Raw genomic sequence first — 18,415 nt, forward strand, 5'->3', positions numbered from 1 at the left:
ACCACTTGTAAAACTTTGAATGAATTTTACAGTACCAGTCAAATGTTTGAACACACCATCCCATTCACTTGAACGAGAAAGCATGTCCAAACTTTATATAATGTTAACGTGGCAGTTAAGTAGCAAGTTTGAATGTGAGTAGTGTGTGTGTGTTTTGAATGCAGTGATTTGCTTCTGCTTTTGGTGTATTCCACATGCTTTCCATCTATTATCAATCATGCAATATGAATTATTTAAATAATTCTTCATAGATATGCAACAAAAAGAGTAAAAAAAGAGTAAAATGATTACTGACTTTATATAGATAGATCATTTTTAAGGTTGGAGCCGGATATTGCTGTCCATTTGCATTGAATCCAGGGCATAGGGTTATTTAGATATTCTGCCCCTAACTTAAGGGAGAAAACCTATGTATCTTAGTATGGCGTCATGAAGTAGTGCTTTAAGCTCTAGATATGATTTAAATGTATGGGCAAGAGCAAAGATGCTGGGTGACTTGGCTGTTGAACCAGGACCACCTCCCCAGAGTCCTATATTTCTTGAGCTAAGCAGAGTCCAGATTTCCTTTTCCACCTAAAAGAGATTTGAATATTAGTTCTTAATTTGTCTAGTATTCAGTTATATCTTCAAAGATGAACTCTTACTGCGTATCTGCTGGCCTAATAAAGTCCTTCTAATCATTGCAAAAAAGTAAAATTGCCCCAACACTGCAAGCTGTACTTCCAGTGTAGACATATATAAAAATCTACTGCAATTAAGTATGTCTTTGGCTGCTTTAAAGAAGCTGCAGTTCGGACTGAACAGCCCTCTGCTCACATTTCCAGTTTAAAATTGATTTCTTGTCATAGATCAGAGAGCTCTTGTCATTCCATTTCCAATCCTCAAATGGTTTCTGTGAGCCTACTAACTGTAGTCCCTCTGAGTGGGCAAACAGGGGGAACCTCCACGGGTCTTTACCCTGGGCACTCAGAGCAGTCGAGGGGGTAGAGGCAGAAATCAAAGTGACTTGGATCATTCCCCATTGGCAGCCTCCATTGTCTAGCTGATTTGGGATTGGTGGAGAAGGTGAAAACGGCAGGGTGGGGTGTGGGGGTGGATGGAGATCAGGCAAAGCAACCCCCTTTTTTCCCCTAATCTTTATCCACCATTAACCCCAGTGCCCCAGTGTGTGGCTGAGATCAGGGCCATTGGTCAATCCCCCATTCACTGCCACCCAGAATATTTTAAAGTTAAGCCCCCTCGCTTAACAAAAAAAGTCTTACTCATCAAAGGTTTACTTTCCCTTCTTTCCTTCTCTTCCTTCCTTTTGCTCTCACTCCCAAGGATCTACTGCCGTTCTTCATGCGCCGTTCTCTCTATGGTCCACTGTTTTGTCTTCACACTTAGGGGAGGTGGAAGGGAGGGAGGGAGAGAGAGAGAGAAGTTGGGAGTTTTGGAAGTTCCCCAAGTTTCCATATTTCAGTTTAATGAGGTTTGGTTTGGGGTCCGATAGTGTCGTGCTGTGAGCAAATTGGAGCAAAAGTGGATTGATCAATGGTGTTCTGCTCATTGCGGATATCTCGGATTAGGAGTTGTCCTGCTTTTTAAGTAGATCCCAAATTGTGCTCACATTGTTTCCACAGAGGACATATGTTTCAAACCATATGTGTATTTTCTTTGCCTTTTCTTTCAGTCTTTCTTGCTGGTGAGAACACCCCATATGTAACTCATCACACCTTTAAAAAAAACCCCAAAAACCCATAACATTGTTGAATTCCTACTACTACATATGGACATTTCAGGTTCTCTCTCTTAGTCTAGTCTATATCATTTCTTAGCAACTGTCAGGTATTTATCCTGCACAGGTTTGATGTGACAGAGAAATAACTGGGGAGATGCAGGGTTGACGGCGAGGGGAGAAGAAAAGAGATTGCATAGAAAGTGTTTGTCCAGACTGCACAGTTGCCATGAGAATGGAGTCAGAAGGAGGGGAGGTGAGGAGGCTCAGAATAAGTAGTGCCATCATTCCTTAAGGAGAAGATAAAGAGGCTCAATGAGTCTATTGATCCTCATGGCTGCTTATATAGTATTCCACTCTCTTTCTCTCTTTTTCTCTACCCCACCATCTTTTTCATCTGATGTTTTTCAAAATGCCAAATCTTCATGCTGTTTTGAAGAGGAAGGGGTTTTGGAAAATATAAAGATACGTTTACAAAAGTGGCTTGCAATTAAGAGTGGCACGTAAGGTTGTGGCCTTAGCATATGTTAGACCTCTACGATAGTTCTTTATACACCTCATATAAGAGATGACTGATACTCTAGAAATGCCTGATTGCAAATACTGCATGCACCGCCTTAATTTCTATAAACGAACAGGGATCTAGTGTTTCACGTGTTATTCTTTGCCGGCAATTTAATTGGAGAAATCTTGGGTGCGGAAGCCGGACCCAATGGCATCTCTCCAAGAGCCTGAGATTATTGTGAAACCCAATCTGAGGCAGGCATGACATCAGAGCAGCCTGACACTAGTTTGAACTCCTTATTTCAGGTGGGAAGAATTATGAGTGGCTTCACTTGCAGGTGATCGTGTCCAATGAATCGGTCGCACACAGTCGCGCATTCTTCTCCCAAGGTCTAAATGCTGATTGTCTTGACAGATTGAACTCACATGTTATCACCAAACTGTCACGCAGCCTCATTTTTCAGCCTGCACACATAGCCCTTCAGTTTATGTTAGCCCTTCACAGTCTGCTGTTTTGTAGGGATATCATTATCTCATAAACTAAATCTACAGTATTTTAACTTATTGATGATGTTTTATTTATTTAAGGGACTGCATATTATGCTACAGTGTGCAGGACTATCTTGACTTGCAGACAAATCAGTGCTAAATTCTTTGTATTTGAGACTTAGCTGTGGCAAAAATGTTCACAGAAAATGGTTACTATGGAAAAGGATTTTGACTTTGTGTGATAATAAAGACATGCATTGTTTAACTAGTAGAAGTAAATGAGATTGTTTGTTCTGTTCCATGTTATGTATGTAATGAGATTTTCTTTCATGTGTATTTAAATGGAACGATAACAGCATCCCAAATTGTTTCACTCAGAATACTTCTCTTTGCATATTAAGTTTTAATTACATCGCCTAAACTCCCACTTTTCATGACTTTTTTTATTATTATAAAAATTTACATTTTTATTGTCTTAACATACTTAAGATTCCTCTGTGAGAAAGTGCTTTCCTCCACTTGTAGGACACTCTTTCAAATTCTCTCTCTCTCTTTTCTGTATCTTTCTTCTTTTTTTTTTGTAAGTTAAAGTTTCAAATCAAACCACACGGTCACAGCCACTGAAAAAGCTTTTACTCCAGAGGCAACAAGCCAAGTCCTTTGTTCATAATGATCATTTGATCGCAGCTTGAAAAGGGATACAGGCGGCAGCGAAATCCTACAAGAGCTCGGAATCTGACTTCCTCACCACAAACCGCAAGCCTAGACAGTGCAACCGTTACTACCTGGTTGGAGGCGGAATGGGCAGAAAGCATCCGTGTGTGTGTGGAAAAACACACACACTCACACAGCATGCTCGATTTGGGTCATAGAGCTGACAGACAGTGGAATGTGAATGTGTGTATGTTGACAATCTCCACTGCACTCGGAATGGGGTTTGTGATTACACCTCATCATGCGTGCTGCATCAGTCCTGTCCCCGGCCCCCTATCCTTCTCCCTCGCGCTCTCTCTCTCTCTCCCTCTCTCTCTCTGCCTTTCTCTTCCCTTTCACTCCCTCTCTGCCCATTTCTCCCTCTCTCACCGCAGTGCCTCTTGGGCAATCATGTGGTCACACTACCTGACTTCTTGCTGCTCAAGAGTGCAGTTGACAAAAACAGCCCGAGGCCCGTCATGTGGAAAAGATTCAGTCGGCACACATAATACATTCTACCCCCCTCTCACCCCCTCCACCTCACAACTCCTCACTTTCTTCCACTAAGTAACTGAAGCACCGGGGTGTTTCCTTCTTCTGCTCACCTGTGAAGGGAAATGACCCAGCTTTCCTCTTGTCTGGGCGTGTGCAAGAGAGGATATTTTTGTGTTTGCAACTTTGTGGCCATGGTGCGTGGATGCCGCTTTAAACAGACAAGTGTGTACGGGTGCAGGCCTAGGAGTGCGTTCTCGCCCAAACCCCCTCTCCCTGCCTCACTCTGAGAGGTGCAGGCAGTTTCTCTTTGTCAGTTGAGTTGCACTCCTCATGTCATGTAACATAAAGCTGGCGGTCAGTGAGAGCTCTCAGCTGTCAGTCAGCTTGGTGGTCCTGGCCTGTCGAGCTGCTCACCTGTGTTTATTGGACAAGACCTGCTCCACACTACCCAGGGATAACACCTTGTCTCCCTTCCTTTACTTTCCTCTCTCTCTCATGCTTTTTTCACTTTGTTTTTGTCTATCTCCATCACTGCCTTTGTCTGTCTGTCTCACTCTTTCTCCCCGTTTCTCAGCACAATATCACTTTTTATTTAGCCTTTCTCCTTTTTATTTTTTAACTCCACCGCTACCTTTTCTCCTTCTTCTTAACTCCTGCTGTCCTGTACAGTTAATTTTTTTCTGGCTTTTTTCCCCTGCTTCTCCCTTTCTATCCATTTTCCCCCCTTCCTCCCTCTCTCCTGCTGTCCGTTTTTATTTTGTATTATTTTGAGAGCTCTTTGTCAGCCCTCTGGTTTAAAGCCGTGCTGGTGTTCTTCTCTTCTCTGCACCTGGCTGAGCACACGCACGAGCATGCACGCTCCGCCGCTAGACTACTGATTGAAACTTGTGTCTCAAAGTTGCTAATGTTCACTGAAGCATTATATTGTAGATAAAGTAAATAAACTAGGTTACCATGGGAGAAATCTCTGGAATAGACTGCAATGATCTGGCAGATGACACACACACAGGCATGCATGCACGTAGCCTTGCACAGAGGCTCCTTCACCTACACACACACACACACACACAAACAGACACTCACACATCTAGTGAATGGCCGAAAAGGTGTCAGTGATGTTGAGGCGTGAGTCGAGCACGGGGTGGGAGATATTTTCTATGGCTCAGGAATTTCACAAGTTTAATGTTTTTTGAGGAGCTCTCAAGAAATGTATATATTATATAGTACATCAGCTTTATTCATAATGTACAGGACATTTGTTTTTAGCTTGGTGAATTTCCTAGAAGCCATGGCTTTCAAAATAATGTCTTGTTAGAAAAGTTACCCACAGGCAAAAAGTAGTGCGGACCATTTTAACTTCTTTTATTCATGTTCTCTTTACTCTAAACTCTGTAATATGACTTTTCTTCTATGAAGTTCTTTCACTCGGTTCAATTCAAATGATTTCTTACTGGAAAGACTTATTAGCTAGGCTAGTTAGCATATTGGTTAAATTCAAAGGCGGACTCTTTGTGGCTACTGGGATTTAAACTAGTGTCCACTGAATGATCCCTCAGTTTAGAGTGCCAGCGAGGCAGTAAAGCCACACATCGAAAGAGCCCCGCATTCATATTTTCACCTGGTATTATGTAAAACTCCCTTGTATTCACCGTGGTCCCATTCTCTGCTGTAAAGTGGTATAGGTGACATGGTAATACATTTGCTTTGTGCCCAGTGATAAATACTCTACCAGGTCTTTCTCACTCCGCTGCTTCCGAATGTGTCCGGACAGCGCCTGTATTGTCAAAGGCATGGGGGTCATTCAAAACTCAGTCTCCCTCCATTCTGCCTTTTGTCAAATATTTCTGCGCGGGTGATAGTTTTCTCATTTATTTAGTGAATAGTCGGCGGGTGAAGAAGAAAGAGAGTTTTACATTATGGAAATGATGGAATGGGTTATAATCTCCCACATATTCATCATGGCAGACATTGGACCCTTGTGATACCGTCCTCCATTTGGCTATTGTTCCCGTTCTCGCGTACTGTTCCCCTCAATAGGCAAAGCAGGCTTTAATCCTGTCTCTCTTTGGAATGACAATGTTTACTTGCTATCATTCAATAAGGAGCCAGGAGCATGACACACATCCCATTGTCAGTAAATGCTGTGTGAATGTGCTGGAGCTAGCTACAAAAGAAAGTTATTGTTAGCCCTCCGAGGATAGGATGGAAAGAAGAGGCTAGTCCGACATAGTGATTGGACCTTTGTGTGTTTGTGTGCTAACCCCTCAAAACTTTTTCACCTGACTTCCCCGTCTTGTCAATACATATCGTATATATTACCTTACACTTTGAAATAAGCTCTGTACAGGCCTTTAGTTTGCCTGCCCATACAACAACGCACTGACTTGGCAATGTTGGGTAATTATTGCCTGTAAGTAGGGATTAGGGCTGTGGATGTTGACAGTAAATTGGCTCTCAGAGCGTGTTTAACACACCTTTGTGTGGATCAGACACATTCTTACAAAGAGGAAAGGTGCCTGTACATAACCCCCCTCCCCCCCTCCTTTCTGTCACATCACCCACCCTTGTCATGTATTTACATTTCACCAATAGATATGGGCTTATATTTTCATACTCACTTATCTCTTATCTTATATGGCGAAAGGACACAAAAGTGATCTAATGAGATTTCTAAATATGTTTAAAAAAATCCCGGAAGGTAAGATGTTTTCTTGCTATATTTTCCTCCGTTTCCATCACCCCCACCTTCGAATTGTTTTCCCTTCAAAGTCTTGACAGCATTAGGGATTAGTGCCATAGCTGCTAACATTCATTAGTGTGTTTTCAACATTGTGTCATGCACTGTTTTCTGCCATCACCACCACCACCCCCAGCCATACCTCCTGCGTGTCTCCTGCCTTCGTGCCGAGCAAGAAATGAAAAACAATCGTTACGACCTCCTGTGACCCCTCCTAACGCACAGTCAGTTAAATGGTTTGTAAGACGTTTAATTACCAAATGGTATAATCGTTATTCATCTCATCATTAGATGTATGATATTAAGTGAATTGCCTCCCCTGGGTCCCTGTGTTTCACAGATCAATAGATTTAGATGGCGCTTGAAGGGGGTGGGGGGCTGGGTGGGCAGTTAAAACACTTCTGAGGCCCCTGATATGAGCACATGCATTGTTTCTGTGATGCACAGTGGTGATATTCACTCACTGATTTATGCAATTAGCTTTTATATAGGTTTAATTATGCTAATTTCTATGTCTGCACCCAGGAATGCCAGTATGTCACTTTTTTAAATGGATTTACGGCTCCTGGGTTTATTTTGATGGTGAAAGGACATGAAACAATAGACAAGGTTATGGCACCACAGACATCCCATCAGCAAAGTGCTTGCGTTTGCACTTTGGGACACTTTGTTGGTATCAAGCATTGTTTGAAGGCATTGTGGAGATTGCTAATGCAGCGTGTACACCTCTGAGGCCCAGTAGCCTGCAGCTTGATATCGCCTGTATTCCCAATGTGAATATGGCTGAGTGGTGATCGGGGACTTGCTGCACCACAAGCTGCTATTCACTGCAGCCGGCACTACTAGCCTGAGTTAATTGTCCATTATCTACTATTATCTAAGCTCTCTCTCTCTCTCTCTCTCTCTCTCTCTCTCTCTCTCGCTCTTTCTCTCGCTCTCTCTCTCTCTCTCTCTCTCTCTCTCTCTCTCTCTCTCTCTCTCTCTCTCTCTCTCTTGCTCTTGCTCTTGCTCTTGCTCTTGCTCTTGCTCTTGCTCTTGCTCTTGCTCTTGCTCTTGCTCTCTCTCTCTCTCTAATTCTAGCCATCACCACCAGTTTCACTCATTCAATCCAGTGTATCCACTGCTTTTTTTCCCCCCTACCTACTCTAGCAACCTTATACCAGCGTCGTAGCCAAGTCCTGGCAACTGAGTTCAAATAGTAATAATGATTCCCTTTGTTCCTGAGGTACCTCGAACAGGATTGTGAACATGGAGTCAGCAAAGCACCATGTACATTTCTTGTCGTATCATCTCACTACTTGAGTGGGAGGTACTCCTGTATCTAATATTCCCATCCAGAGTAGAGTTATAAAGATGCTTTATTTGGGAAGACATTCAAATATAAAGAATGTTTTAATTGCACTTTTTAAATATTTTATAACAATGATCAGGTGCCTCTTTTACAAGCTGTTTTATGCATTGACTCTAAATGGACCAAAATGAACTTCCTTATTTTTGATAAATAGATACCAATTATATTATCAGTGTTGGGGAAAAAAACACCATCTTTCTCTTCTGCCTACAGAAAAGGTGATGGATCTGTCTACTGAGGTGTTTGAGGAATCCTCAGAAATTTCACTTGATGGCACTGTTTTCCTTTTTGCTCCAGCTGAAGCAACAGGGCATGTTTTATGTATGCTGGGCACATTGTAAAAAAGCCTGGCTGTGCCACAGATATGTGTGTCTTCCCTTCTCTTCCTGTCCCTGAGCACTGAGAAGCATGCAGGCACACTGACGAACAATAAAATCATGTAAGATACTATTTTTTTTTTCATCATAAAGCTTTAAATTAAATGGTTGAAAAGCAAGTACACACTGGCACAGTTAATGTACAGTAGTTCATACACTTTTGGTGTGTTTTTGAGTATTTTTGTCCCCCCCCCCCAAAAAAATGAAAGTTGTGGGGTTTTGTTTCTTACATCTTGCCTGATTGAAAAATGTAATGTATATTTTAATGTAAATTATATAAGAAGAAAAAAACAGGGATTCCGTCACTATTCAGCCGTTTAAATTAATTAAACTGCATTCTTCCTGTGCTGCCAGGCGTTGCTTTAATAATTGCATCAACAAGATGATACATACTATAAGGCCTGGAGTGTTTCTGCAGTTCATTTCAATCTGCACCTTCCGCTCAACTGCCACTTGATATACTGTAGTTGGATTTTCACCTGCAATTAGTCTCCAGATAATAGACCCCCCTCCACATACTCTCTCACACACACACACAATCACACTTATTTTAAAGGGGCTTATTTTTTGGCAGTGTTATAGATTTGAGTTTAGACATAAATAAAAAGTATTATAAATTCTTTTGAAAAGGACAAATGGTTGCCCTTTGTCCATTACTCTCCCTCCTGTCTAGCTAAACTGAGTTTAAATAGGGGTTGGATGGATGGTTTGGGGGTGTATAAGGTGGTGGGGGTCAAGATCATATTAAGTGCTCACAAAGCAAATGGTTCAGCATTAGGAAGGGTTGGTCTGGTGGCCCTGCCTCATGAGCAGCCTGTAAAGACGCAATACATCACAGTGAAAAATAACCAGAGCTTGTATTTCAGCATTGTGCGCATCATAAATAAAGGTGTGCCACGTATAATTGAGGCTTGTGCATGGGGAACTCGTCTGGAGATGAGAAATGGAAATCTGTGTACTGGTAAATAGATAATCACACAAAAGTAATTGAGGTTTTCAAACCCCAATCTAGTCTGCCAGCATGAGCTCGTTTGCATGTTAATCACGTCAGTGATTTCCCTTCATCACAGGGAAGTCCGTGCACACTTCCATAACCAGCTTTTAATTGCATTTAAAATGTCACAGAGGTGGAACACATGTAATTTAGCCAGAACTGTGTCCAAATTAATGGGTACTACTGAGACGCTCCATTGGACAGGGTTAGAAATGAGAGAGGCTGTCCATTGTTTGGGTCTTTATTAGAGATGCCTCAGTCTTCCAGTCTCTCAATGATAACATCTCTACAGCACCTTTTGAAATGTATATCAAGACTTCAAAATGGAATCTGACAAGCATTTTGTGAACGACTCAACACTACAATGGATGCCAACTTCTTGCAAAATAAGCCAAATGGATGGACGTTAAAAAGGTGGAAAAAGAAACATCAAAGGGAGAGACCACAAAGTCAAAGTGTTGGGTTTTAAATTGAGAAAGAAAAGGAGGAATAGTTTATTTTCTTTCATCACCAGGTGTTCTTTGGCGTATAAATTACCAAGATGATGTTTCCATAACACAGCTTAGGGCACTCCAGAGAGGGGAAACCTGCAAAACAGACCTATTTAATTTTTCATAGAGGTGGACCATCAGGAGCAATAAGCCAATATTCCTCTTCCCCTTTTCCAGATGCCTTCTACACCACTGTATCTTACCAAAACTCAAGCCTCTCTTACTTTTTTCTTTTTTTTCTTCTTTTTTCCAAAAAAGAAAAAGTTCTGCCGAGACCTACATGAAAGGAAGGAACTGTTGAAATGTTAATTTTACCATCTGCTGTCGAGGCCTGCTACCTTTTTTGTGTGTGTGTGTGTGTGTTTTCTTTTTTCCCTGCCTTCTTTAATTCCCAGTAGTTCTGTTCTGTTTCATGAATGTGCTGCTATTTTGACTGTTTGAAGTCATGGGGTCTCTGCGAGCATGGCTTTGACTGGCTGGAAAATACAATGCCACATGGTGGATAGTGGAGACTGTCCCATTAGTTTCCTGTTTAGAGCCCAGTCCCTCCTGGTAACCCTGTTTCTTATAGCTGTCCCAAGGTTCCAGTTACGCTCCCATGCCCACCTCCAGTACACAGTCTGTCAGCGCTGACTTGGGCTTGCCCTTGCTCTCTCTCCTTCCTGAGTGTGCACGTCTTTGGGGACCTATTTAGTGTGTTTATCTTAATGCTGAGGATTTTAATCACTCGTTTACAAGACCCCTAGCACCTTTATTTAATAAAAGTTTTTTTTTCTTCTCGGCACACATTATTGCTAGTTTTCCTGTAAGCTCTACATAAACCCCAGCAAATCCAAGAATATGGTAAAAATGAAATCCCCGACAATTGTGTTTCTCTATCGTTTTTTTTTTTGTCCTGTCTTCTCATCACAAAAAAGTTGACACTTCTAAAAGCAAAAGCGTATTGCCAAGTTTGCTGTGAAGATTTTGCCAAATGGATAGATTCCATTGTGAGATTTGATAGTTGGCAATTAGGGTGAGACATCCTGTGTGCAGAGTTGCTTAGCATTTTCCTTGGCCGGGACCAGATTGTTTAGTCTGCTCTCATTGTGAGCTGTTTCTGAGCTGCAGTTGACGGTTGTTTGCAGAGAGCTGGGGGAAAATGTGAGAGGGGCCAGCGCCGTTTTCTATTTATTTATTTTCCCCGTCCTTGGAGCTGGAATCTGATTTGTGTTCATGTTTCTCTATTCTCTCTGAGCGGTTTTTAAGTGTGGCTGCTGAAATCTAGACTCTGTATGACCTCACTGCGCGGCCTGTGTTTCATTAATGACCAGCCCTGTGGTTTGAGGAGAGGAATATTTTTCATATGACACCGCCTTGCATTAGCGCGGAGCGGCAGCTGCACAACCACAAAACCATCCAATTTTGTGGCTTTGAAAGGTGTGAAAAGTTCAGCTCCCTATAGCAAGCCTTGCATTTATAATTATACTCTGTGTACGCAGGAGTGCGCGTATATGTGTCAAGAAGCGGAACTACTGAAGACTTGTAAAAGAAACAAAAAACCCCCCCCAAAAAAGTCACCTGCTAATGAAACATTTGTCTTTCATTCTCCTTGGCAACTTGTAAAGTAAATAGTGGAGATATATTTCAGAGTGAGACGTTTACACACTTACAGATTTGACATGCTACGCCTTAGAGAAGCCACCTAGAATAACAAGCAGAAATTCAAATTGGAGTAGGTAGCATTTTGACAGCTTGATTCATTTGTAATAAATATTTGATTTCAACATGGTTTTATACTGTTTGGACCCTTAGAGTCCCTAATACAAGCAAGTCTTTTTAAGTCTTTTTTTTTTTTTTCCAAGTGCCACATCTGGCATAAGAAGTATTTCTTCGCAGATTGATTGATTTCCCAGGCTTTGTTGGAAGCGACTCACGCAAGCCACACAGCAATTGACTAAGAAGCATGCAACAATTCATAGACACACGTAGCAAGACTCTGCACCCCTCCCCTTGAAAAAAATAAAAAATAAAAAAAGCCCAGACACTAGACTACTGTAATTCTGTTTGGTACCTTGCAGGATATTGAATATCCAAAAGGAAACCTCAGATTTGTCCCGTCCCAAAAACAAAGAGCCCTTGTGCTGCCGTCCTCCCCATCTCTTTTCCTTCTCGCTTTAAAACTGTACTGGCACTGTCATCATAACACAATAAATACAACTCATTTGAATACATAAGAAGATGATGTGTATATTTACAGATCATTTCTATCCATTCATCATAGTACACGCTTAGTGCTGGCAGCAATAAGTGTTGTGTTGTCAGCTTGAAAGCAGGAGGTTGAACAGGGAGGGATTGAGGTTAGTCACCAAGGCTCAGGGAGAGTGAACAAAGGAGAAGATTACCTAATAGTCTTGCTATGTATTTGAAGTGGAGCCTGCTGTTTGTTTGGGAAGGTTCAGAGCTGGATGTGCAGGGAGATGTCTCACAGGCAGCTGATGGGTACTTTTAAGCTGTCAGCTACATCCCCTTTGCCATACGTCTTCCTGAAGAGCTGGCAACAGGCTTCGACAGGGGCAAAACGCAATATAGAGAGAAAGTTAATGATGTTTCCCAAGTTCGCAAAAACGTTGAAAATGTTGCATCTAAGTGTAATTGGGTGACTTTATGTAAATTAAAAGTCAGCCATGATGATAGGTTGACTAGTGTCTTAAACACTCCGGCACACTATTTCTGGGGCCTCTCTAATGAGTCTGCTCTCTACTTGTATATGTTTGTAAACAATAGTCTTGCAATTTGTCACTGAAAATAAAAGTTCCATATTATGCTGACGCCAGAAAATTAATTTATAGTCACAGCATAAACATCATCAACCTGGTGTAAACCACTTAATTACATGCCAAGACCATGTAAAACAAACGGAAACAGGGATACTTATGTGCATCTGCAAGTAATTTATCTAATTTCTTGTATCATTGTCTTAGATTAACCTTGTTTAGAGAACACATTAAAACGTAGTATTGGAAAGGTACACAGAAAATTAATCAACTCTGTGACCAATATGTTTTAAAAATGAAAATGTCTTAAAGGTGTTTTTGACAAACCACTCTATTGATAACTTTTTTAAATTTGTGTTGGTGAATTTCTTCTTTTTTTCTTTTTCTTTTCTTTTTAAATTCCGTAATTTGCAGTCTTCCTTTCTCCTGTAATTTTGAACAAACAGTTACAACCTTTGATTTTCTGAAATCCCCGCCAGCCGTTTCGGTTTTGCTAAATTGTACATCTAGTCCTATTTTCAAAGTCATCAGCGATTGCTTTTTTGCCACTCAGAGCACTGAACATGGACAGCTTTTAAAGGTAGTGAGTAGGTCTGATAAGTGGCTCAATCCTTGTACTAAAGCATTTTTACTGAAGGTTTAATAGCTACTGTATAATGAATTATAATGTATTCTCTCCAATTGCAAATTTCCTCTAATATAGCCCCTCTGCCATAGCGAAAAAGTCCATCTGAATATTATTGTGACCAGCTTTTTAAGAATACAAATCAATTGCAGGATTTTAAGTAGTTAGATTCATACTTTTGTTGTAAATTTCCCCCAATGCCAAATGGAATGGTGCTTGTATAACTGGAATTGCTAACCAATTTCAAAGTAGTGACATTTTTCATCCCAAAGATGATTCACTGTTTGTGGTACATCATGGTCAGTTCCAAGCCAGCTGCATGTGTTAGTATAAAATACAACTGTTCATCTGAACATTTCAGCCTAGTTTGAACTCATTGAAAAGCAATAGGCTTATGAATCATCTTGCTGTTCCAATTTAATGGAACATACCTTTCAATGACAGCGTGTACCAGCACATCATCAAAGTGAAACTTCCAAAGTTCCGCTTAACTTGTTGCTGAAATAGTTTCTCGTTTTCAAGAAAATTGCAGTGCGCCAAGTCTCAAGAAGTGTATCGGGGAATCTTCCTTGAAGGAAAAATTGCCACTTGCATACTTGTCTTTGACCAAAGTGAAGCCCTCACCCTCTCCAGGGGAACATGTGCTGTTTAGGAAGATATAAAGGAGTAATTTTATTACTCGGTACATCTCCCCTCAGAAGCCATTTCATTTCTCCTTTCAGTCTCCACAGAAGCCTTTATTTGATCTCATATTCCAGAGTATGACTGCCTCAAACCGGTCGGAGTCCGTTTATTTTCATTTGGAAAACACATTTAGTGTTGGAGGGGTGGCAAAGGGTGGAAGTGGAGAGCAGGGGGGTTCTGGTGTGGAAGGGACTGAGGCAAGTTTCTCTATCACATGTTAATGTCCTCCCGCGGGGATTTTTCACTGTGCCTGATTGTTGGGAGCTAAACTTTATATTTCGCTCTCTCTAATTTTTCAGTGTGACTTTGTCATTCTGTCAATGTAATTAAAAAAAAATGGCTTTGAAATGCTGTGTGCCCACTCCATGACAAACAGAAATTTCAAGTCCTCTCCTCCACTTTTGATAATAGTGTTCGTACAAATACTTTCTTGCAAATAACTGTTAAGTCTGCATACATGCAGTGAAATTGATACAGCTGGATATCCTTTACTCTGTGCTTTGAAACTGCAGATCATTGGGCAAAGTGTGCCATTTATTAGGCAAGCCACTTAGGCCAGCCAGATGTAGCTGGTCACTTGAGAGGGAGACGTCCTCATAAACTCTGAGCCTTTTAGAGCGGGCATAACACCCAACTGTAGAGTCAAAATGAACTCTCCCGCTCACACCCATTCTTAAACTTCACATCTTTGGCTATTTACTAAATCCTGAACCAGTGCAGCTGTCTGGAGGAGCTCTGTCTCTCTCTCTGATGCTCTTTCTCTCTGTCTCTTTCTCTCTCCCTCTCTTTCTCTCTCCCTCTCTATCTCTCTTTTTCTTATTTATCAGTGTCTGTGTCTGTTTCTCTGCATGTGCCTGCAGCACCTATATCCTCTCCAGCCCGTGTCTGGTGACAGCACAATGAAAACATTTTTGTGAAAAGTGTCATTTTAGTGCTCCGGAAGTTCCACTCTCCTAAATAGTTCCTTCTCTGTCTTGTCTGTCTCTATTTTCTTTCTTTTTTTTTTTTTTTTGGTAGGGGGATGGAGGGGGGTATCATAGTCTCCACTGGGCTCAGTTCCACATGATGAATTACCTCCAGATGTAATTCCTATCCCCCGCCCTTCGCCCTCAAATTAGTGGCTAGTAAAAATTAGGTTTGAATTAGCCGCGGTGTGGAGAATAGAAGAGTTTGAAATTTCCATATAATGAGTTTATTATTCTTTGCTGGAATGCCATTTTCCTGAATTAATTTGATCAGGGGTTTTTTAGGTGTAACTGGTGTGTAGCTGAATGGTGTTTTAGTCATGAATGGATAGCCACTGTGTCAGCAGTAAGTCAGAAGGCCGAGGTAATCAGAGGACTATGAAGTCCACTCTCCAGGCCAAAAAACAGAAGGCTCCATATTTCAATAGCTTCTGGAGATGATTCTCAAACTTTCTCCATTATCTAACTCATGGTCAGTGTTTAATTTTTCTGTCATCCCGCATGGAATTATTTTTCATTGCTACTTGCAAATGCATTGACAGGATTCCTTGGACCTTAGATAGTGGTTGCTGCATAGCATATACAGGTGTTGTGCTCTTTTGACTGCCAGTGGAGCTTGTCTTGCTGCCATTCAACTGTGTAGCCATGGTTCTGGGAATGATAATCTCTTTGGCAGAGCTGGTGCTGTGGGATCCTTAGACACTACAGATCACTGTCATAAATGGGTTTCAGATTCATCTCCTAAAAGGAAATCTGAATGCGTGAAACGACTATTGTATCTCACTTCTTTTTTTATTTAAAAGCTTTTCCTTAATCTTTATGATCTCAGCGGCGATGAACATTAAAAACAACAACTCGGTTGCATGTGCTTTTCTCTGAGTGGGAATCTCATTTAAACTGCAGCTACCTTTACCATATGATAATATCTATTACTGTGAAAAAAGGGAAGTTGTCTGCCATGCTCTACTCTTTCATCTAATTCCAATCTGCTGTATAACAGGTAAACTGCTGTGAGCCGCACTTGCTTGTTTAAATTTACCCGGCTCAGCCGAGCCTTTGATTTCAGCAACTCGTTTAATTCAAATACGCTTTTGAAGAAAAGCTTCTTTTTTTTTCTGGAAGGGGGGGAGGTTTAGAGGCAGCTGTGGTTGTGGGAAAATAAGAGGAGGCACAGGAGGGTCAATTTAACCTGGAGTGTCTGTCGCTAGTCTACCAGCTCCTTCTTTCAAGAGGCCCGGTCAGCTTGAACTGTCTGACTTCTGTCATTTCGATCTCTTTTTATTTTTCTGCTGTAATGTATACTTAAAGTCCCGCCCGCTTGCCGTCTGTGTGCAGCAGCAGCATCGGTAGAAGCAGCTGGAGGGGAGGTGCAGGTATCATTAAGCCTTGGAGAGGCACCAGCGGAACGCTGCTGAGTGCTATACGTGGCTCCTTGCAGCGCTTGTTGATATTTCTGGGCCCGCTGAATGTACAGCCTGGTTTATTTTCAATAGGAACCCGAGGACGGGCTTGGCTGGAGAGTCTCCCCCACAGCCGCTTACTTGGGCTGTTGATATTGAGTCAAGCAAACACTCTCTCAGGGATGTCCTGTTGGGCACTCAGCCAAAGTCGCAAATGGAAGTCACATGTGGAGACTCCCAGAGGAAAGCACTGAGCCCTCAATTCACACCCTCTGCTACAACTTTTATTTCCTTGTATAAGTTTTATTAAAAGCAATACTTAATACATATACTGTATACATAACACTTTGCATTTATGTCTTATTCACTTATTAAAAAATTGCATATTTTCTAAAATAACACTTTTCAGTCAACAAACCAAACAAAATCATTAGTTGTGATTGCAGTAATCATGCCCCTCTCTTCTTTTATTCATTGCTCTCTTATTTTTATTTTCTATTTTTTTGCAGTGAAATACATATGCAAATATATTTGGACACTATCATTATCAGCCACTTAATAAGCATTTCATTAGGGATTTTCTGAATGCACAACTTAAGGCAAGTTGCCATGGAGACCCTGGTGCTTTAGTACAGTAAATTAAAATGGTGCTGCCTTCCAACCACTTATATAATCACCGGTCCGTAATGGTCTCTGCTCTCTGGCCATAAGCAACATATCGTGTGATCAACATTGCCCAGGAATAAACAGAGCCCTACCCCCTAAGCCTTGCTTGCCTTTTTTTTTTTTTTTTTTGTAGTAGGCAGGACTAAGTGGCTCATGAATTGTGCTTGTGGAACATTTGTGTGGCAACTAATGAATATGGCTGATGTGTGTGCTCTATTTCATATGTGTGGTGTTTTGTTCTTTGGAAACACTGGTTATCACCGTGTGAGAGTTGTTAGGAGCAGCTCAGCATATTTTAGCAGATGGTGGAATCACTTCATTTTGTCTGACTGCCTCTTAAAAGTGAGAATGGACGAGGGGGGGTGGGGGCAAAACAAATGGATAGCCTCCCAACAGAAAGTGAACATCATTGATGCTCTTGGCACTTGGGCGCCATTAAATACACCCCTCACAATAACAGAGAAGCCACAATGCATGTACTTTGTGGTGCTGCAGTGATGGGAGTAGAAACAACTGGGGGAAACCACTGTGAAGACTTTGTTAAATGCCCCTGAGGCAGCACACTTCATGGTGGCTTTAATTGAAAATTAATAGTTAGTGTTAGAGTGTGTGTGTAAACTATAGAAATGATATCAGTGCCAGGAGACGGGAAGCAACATCCATCGCCATCGTTGCCACGGCAGTGCTCTGCATCAGAGATCCACCGCTCCCCCACTGCTGCTCTTGCCAGGGTTGGTAACCAGCTGCTGCCACCACCACCACCCCTCCCCACTGTACCCGCTACACATGTCTGTCTCCCCCCCCCCCCCCCCCCCCCCCCCCCCCCCCCTTTCACTCTCTTTCTCTTCTCACTGTTCTGCTGCCACCACATCAAGACGCTGGTGGGCCTGTTTGTCTCCGTTGACCTTGGCAGCAGAAAGCACTGGAAGAAGAGACATGGGGAATAAATACCTGAAGGGAGGAGGCACACAGTTGTCACAGATGTGAGAAATAGGCATTAGCATTCCCCCTAGTGAAGTGAATGTTTCTAAGGGCCAGGGGCCTCTTGTTTGTCTTTTCCAGTGAGGCACTCTGAGTAGTTTATTAAAGGGGTTGAAGGAGCTTTCTAGCCTGAAGCCCTTAGTGCTGAAAGAGAAATGGGAGAATTGCCAGCATAATGTGGATGCTTAGAGCAATTAACAGCAGTTGTTTCATGTTAGCCCCCTTTGCTTCTCTCTGTCGGTTTTTTTTCTTCTGTCTTTTGCTTGCTTTTGCACTTTTGTCATCTCCTGTCTCTCTTGTGCTTTGCTTCAACTCCCGCTGTCTCCCTCACTCACTCTGCCATGATTGTTTAGTGTTTACCCTTCCTGCCTCAGAGCTCAGACAGCTGACACTAATGAAAATGCTACATCTTTTTGGTCTGTGTTGGTCTCTTAATAATGATATCATATGGCTGAAATATGCTCCAGCGGAGCCGGGGAGATAATGTGCT

General features: G+C 41.8%; 2 protein-coding genes across 6 annotated transcripts in view; one reads left to right on the forward strand and one right to left on the reverse strand.

Moving 5' to 3' along the window:
- LOC134004672 (dnaJ homolog subfamily B member 9-like) overlaps positions 1–18,415 on the reverse strand; it is a 435,649-nt gene that overhangs the window by 80,821 nt on the left and 336,413 nt on the right. The gene's annotated exons all lie outside the window — the stretch shown is intronic.
- The window catches only part of foxp2 (forkhead box P2), a 105,580-nt gene that overhangs the window by 10,935 nt on the left and 76,230 nt on the right, over positions 1–18,415 (forward strand). The gene's annotated exons all lie outside the window — the stretch shown is intronic.

This window comes from Scomber scombrus, chromosome 22 (assembly GCF_963691925.1).
Source record: "Scomber scombrus chromosome 22, fScoSco1.1, whole genome shotgun sequence".
Lineage (NCBI taxonomy): Eukaryota > Metazoa > Chordata > Actinopteri > Scombriformes > Scombridae > Scomber > Scomber scombrus.